Below are 6000 nucleotides of genomic sequence, written 5' to 3' on the forward strand. Positions count from 1 at the left end.
CTTTTATGTATAAATAAAATAATTTAATTTAAAATTTTCAAAATAAAATATTTCAGCTTTCAAGTTGAATCTCACCTATTGTGTCACAGTGACAGACAGAAGCTTGACAGACACATCTAAACTATTTAACACTCCTAACATCTCAGATGGGCCCTGAGAAACAATCCAAACCTTTCTGGGAGAAATAACAATGGTGCTAGAAAGAAAAAATTCTCTGATTCAAGTCAACTCCTGTTCATTGTGTCTGCTGTGCAGTTCTCACAGGTGGGTTCAGTTCAGGATAAGGACACAGCCCCTTTCTCCTCTGTGAACCCCACTTTTTTAAGAGTAGGAAAATGTATTGAGAGAAAGATAGCTTCTAAGAGAGACAGAAAGGAGAGCAGAAAGTGGATTACCCACCCACCTCACTTTTCAAAGATGTTTTGTACACAAAGTCATGTGGTGAGGTAGGTACAAAGTGGGACAAACCTATAAGACACAATAGAAATTTAAAAGGTGGGCATGAGGCGGGACAAAACCATGACCAACCAGTAAGATTACAAGTACAGTCACCCAGGTAATATTGATTAAATGGGTATCAAACGGGAAAACAAGTCACATACAAGGAATTTTCCATTTAAGATATCAATCACTGCTATTTATGTCTAGGGGAAGTAGCACCTCTTCTTTTTATAATGCTAACCAGTGAATGTGCCTCAATTGTTCTCCATGTTGGCTCCTCACTGTGTTGGCTCTTGGAGACCTGGTACCTTGAGACTAGGGGCCTTGAGGGCTGGTGCCTTGAGAGGTGTCCTGTCTAACTGCCCACAAGGTATCTAATTAACTTACCTATCTACAATATTCCCCCCCTCTGAAGAAGAACCCCTAACTGCTGTGAGGGGGAAGGAGTGAAGACCATTCTGACTACTTCTGGCTGAAGAGGGTTGTAGTTGTGATCAGCAGTCAGAGTTACTCTATAGAGAGTCTATCTAAAGGCCCTTGATAGGCACCAGGCATTGTCATCTTGGGTAGCCTCATAGCTTTAAGTTTGGAGGAGACAAAGCCAAAGAAACAGTTAAGAATACATGGGCTAAATCATAAGGTCACCAGGGTTGTTATAAATATAGCAAACAAGTGTTTTCACCAGGAAGAGCTAGTAATAGCCTTCCACAAAGAGGACAAGGAGAATGTCCGGGGGACTTGAGACTCCAATATAGAAGTCATATTGCAGTTTAGCAGTTGTGAACTTTTTATAAGATCAATCTGGTAAATCCCAGTAAAAGAAGTCTAGCACATTTGTCTTTGTTTCCATTTGTATGACCATTTGAAGTCTGGCAGCCTCTAGGCAAGAATAAACAAAATTTTAGAGAAATTAGACCATGTATAATCTAAGCGTGATCACTAGAATGGAAAGACAGGCTGGGGAAAGAGTCACACTTAGAAACTGAAATAGTGATTGCAACCTGTTAGTTCTTAGACTCTCATTGATGGAGGTTATCTGTAAGTCTGATTTTTAAAACATATATATTTATTGGTACATTTTCGGTACAAAATACATTTACATTTATCATCGGGTGTTTATACCAGAACAGGATGCATCTTAGCTTTTATTTTTTCTCCCATTTCCTGTGCACCCTTCACCCCCTCCACCCTTCCCTATTTACACAGAGTTTCATTCCCTTTTTTTTTTCTCATAATTTTTTCTTTCCCTTCTTCCCTTTCCCCTTTCCCTTCCACCATCGCCAAACCCTTGGACCTTTTCTTATTTCAAATTATCATTTATTCATTTTAATCATTTTCATCCTTATTTACACTTTCAATTTCTCACACCAGAGAAACTATTCAGTATTTACACATGTGTGTGTTATTTCACTTAAGAGTATGGCCTCAATATGCATCCATTTAGCTGTAAATGTCTCTAGTTTCTCACTCTTTATGGCTGAGTAGTATTCCATTTTATAAAAAAAAAACCACATCTTTATCCAGTTTCCAGTCTATGGGCACTTGGGGTGTTTCCAAGTTTTAGCTATTACAAACTGTGCTGCTATAAACATAGGTGCACATATATCGCTGTGGTATGATTCTTTTAATTCTTTAGGGAAAATTCCCAGTAGGGGAATAGCTGGGTCAAATGGGACCTGTAGTCCTAGCTCTTTGAGGTATCTCCATACTGATTTCCACAGTAGTTGCACCAATCTACATTCCCATCAACAATGGAGAAGGGTTCCTTTCTCTCCACACCCCCACCAGCATTTGTTATTGGTTGATTTCTTGATAGCAGCCATTCTTTGTGGGTGAGGTGGAATCTCAGTGTTGTTTTCATCTGCATCTCTCGAATGACCAGTGACGATGAACATTTTTTCATAGATTTATTTGCTGTTTCTATTTCTTTGTCTAAGAAACGTTTGTTGATTTCGGATGCCCATTTTTGAATTGGGTCTTTGAATTTGGGAGGAATGATTTTTTTCAGTTCTTTATATATTCTTAATAGTAGACCTTTGTCTGAGCTACAGCTGCTAAATATTTCTTCCCACATGGTAGGTTGTCTCTTAGCTCTGTTGGTAGTTTCTCTTGCAGTGCAGAAGCTTTTTAATATGATGAGATCCCAGTTGTTGATTCTTTGTGCTAGTTCCCGTGCTACTGAGGTTTCGTTCATAAAGTCTTTTCCTATGCCAATGTAATCAAGAGTTCTACCTAACTTATCTTCCAGCAAATTTAATGTTTCTGACTTAATATTTAGATCTTTAATCCACTTTGATCTTAGTTTAGTGCAGGGTGATAGGTATGGGTCTAATTTTAATCTCTGACAGGTTGAAATGCAGTTTTTCCAACATCATTTATTAAATAGGCTATCTTTCCTCCAATGAGGGTGGTTGGCTCCTTTTTCAAAGATGAGGTGACTGAGTATGTCTGGAGTTGGTTCTGCATCTCATAATCTATTCCACTGATCTTTGGGTCTGTTTCTTTGCCAGTAGCATGCTGTTTTTATCACAGTAGCTTTGTAGTATAGTTTCAAGTTGGGGATTGTGATGCCCCCAGCCATGTCTCTGTTGTCTAGAATTGCTTTTGCTATTCTAGGTTTCTTCTGCTTCCAAATGAATTTTTGGATTGTTTTCTCTAGTTCTGTGAAGTATATTGTTGGAATTTCAATCAGCATTGCATTAAATCTGTATAGCAGTTTTGGAAGTATGGCCATTTTCACTATATTGATTCTTCCTAAACAGGAACGAGGGATGTCTTTCCATTTTCTTATATCCTCCTTGATCTCCTTTTTCAGGGTGCTGTAGTTTTCAGTGTAGAGGTCTTTTGCTTCCTTTGTTAGGTTGATTCCTAGATATTTCATTTGTTTAGATGCTATTGTAAAAGGAATTATTTCCCTAATTTCTCTCTCAATGGGTCTGCTATTTGTGTATAAGAAGGCTATTGTTTTTGAGTGTTGACCTTGTATCCAGCTACTCTACTGAATCTGTCAATTAGGTCTAGAAGACTTTTGACTGAGTTTTTTGGATCTTCTATGTAAAGTATCATATCATCAGCAAATAATGGCAGTTTCACTTCTTCCTTTCCTATCTTTATTCCTTTTATTTCTTTCTCTTTTGTAATTGCTATGGCTAGTGCTTCCAGAACAATATTGAACAGGAGTGGCGATAGTGGGCATCCTTGTCTTGTTCCTGACTTTAGCATGAAAGTTTTCAGTTTTTGACCATTCAGTATGATGTTGGCTGTTGGTTTTTCATAGATAGCCTCAATCAAGTTGAAATAAAGAGCTTCTATCCCAATTTTCTGTAGGGTTTTTATCATGAATGGGTGTTGGATTTTGTCAAATGCTTTTTCTGCATCTATTGAGATGATCATATGGTTTTTGTCCTTGACTCTGATAATATAGTGTATTACATTTATTGATTTACAGATGTTGAACCATCCTTGCATCCCTGGGATAAATTCAACTTGGTCAGGGTATATGATCTTCTTGATGACCCTCTGTTTTCCATTTGCCAGTATCTTGTTGAGGATTTTTGCATCTATGTTCATTAGGGAGATTGGTCTGTAGTTCTCTTTTTGGGTTGGGTCTTTCCCTAGTTTTGAGATCAAAGTAACACTTGCTTCCAGGAATGAATTTGGAAGCCTTGCTTCCCTTGCAATTTCCTTGATGAGTTTAAAGAGTAATGGCAATAGTTCTTCTTTAAATGTCTTGTAGAATTCAGCAGTGAAGCCATCAGGACCTGGGCTTTTCTTTGTTGGTAAGTTTTTTATTACATTTTCAATTTCACTCATTGTAATTGGGGTGTTCAGAATTTCTATATCTTCTTCATTTAATTTTGGCAATTCATATGTATCTAGGAATCTGTCCATTTCTTCTGTGTTTTCCATTTTATTAGAGTACAGGTTCTCAAAGTAGGTATTGATGGTTCTCTGGATTTCTGCTGGATTTGTTGTGGCTTCACCTTTTTCATTCTTAATTGCATGGATTTGAGCCTTTTCTTTCCTTTTTTGATAAGGTTGGCTAAAGGTTTATCGATTTTATTTATTCTTTCAAAACACCAGCTCTTCAATTCACTGATTTTTTGAATCATTCTCTTAGTCTCCATTGCATTGATTTCTGCTCAGATCTTTATAATTTCTTTTCTTGTAGGAGCTTTGGGTTTCTTATGCTCTTCTTTTTCTAGGAGCTTGAGGTTCTGCATTAAGTTATTTAACTGAGTTCTCTCTGTTGTCCTAATATGGGCATTCACTGCTATGAATTTCCCATGTAGAACTGCTTTCATTGTGTCCCACAGATTCCTGTATGTTGTACTGGCATTATCATCTACTTGTAGAAACTGTCTAATTTCTTAATTTCCTCTATCACTCATTGGTTGTTCAGGAGGGTGTTGTTCAATTTCCATGTGTTTGTGAGTGTTTTGTGGTTTCTTATGTTATTGATCTCCAATTTTATTGCACTATGGTCTGATAATATACAGGGGATAACTTTGATTCTTTTACATTTACTTAGATATGTCCTATGAGCTAGCATGTGATCTAATTTGGAGAATGACCTGTGTGCAGCTGAAAAGAATGTGTATTCTGATTTTGTGAGGTGGAACACTCTATAAACACCTATTAAGTCCGTTTGTTCAATAGCTTCATTTAGTTCTAGAAATTCATTGTTAATTTTTTTTCTAGTTGATCTGTCTATTTGTGATAGAGGGGTGTTGAGGTCCCCCACTACAATTGTATTAGTGCTTATTTGGTTTTTCATGTCCATTAATATTTGTTTTGTATAGTTGGGGGCATTAGTATTTGGTACATATATATTTAGGATTGTCATCTCTTCCTCTTGGATTGTTCCTTTCACAAGGATGTAGTGACCATCTTTGTCTCTCTTAATCAGTTTTGGTTTGAAATCTACTTTGTCTGCAAATAAGATTGCTATGCCTGCTTTTTTCTGGGTTCCTGTCACGTGGAGAACTGTTTTCCATCCTTTTACTTTCAGTCTATGGATTTCCTTTTGAGTTAGGTGTGTTTCTTGTATACAGCATATTGCTGTGTTTTGCTTCTTAATCCATTCTGCCTGTCTATATCTTTTGATTGGTGAATTGAGGCCATTAACATTGATAGTTATAACTATCATTACATCAAGGATATTGACTCATCCTTGTCATGATGTTTTACACTTGTTGGCTCTTTTATTTCTTATTTTCCTCCCTTTTACATTAGTGTCTTACCTTGCATGGTGCCTTCTCTCTGCTGGGCCTCATGGAGTTGTGACCTTCATTGTCTTTTTCTAGGATATTGCTTAACATTGTTTGGAATGCTGGTTTGGTGTTCACGAAATTTCTCAGGTGTTCTTTGCCATGGAAGTATCTAATTTCCCCATCATTTTGAAAGATAATTTTGCCAGATACAACAGTCTAGGTTAGAAGTTATTTTCTTTTAGGGCTTGAAATACTTCACTCCAATCTCTCCTTGATTTGAGGGTTTGTGTTGAGAAATCTGCTGTGATTTTGATGGGCTTTCCTTTGTAGGTGATTTGTTTCTTTT

Source organism: Heterocephalus glaber, unplaced genomic scaffold (genome assembly GCF_053883595.1).
Source record: "Heterocephalus glaber isolate CG9 unplaced genomic scaffold, H.glaber_assembly_v1.0 deba00000675, whole genome shotgun sequence".
Taxonomy (NCBI): domain Eukaryota; kingdom Metazoa; phylum Chordata; class Mammalia; order Rodentia; family Bathyergidae; genus Heterocephalus; species Heterocephalus glaber.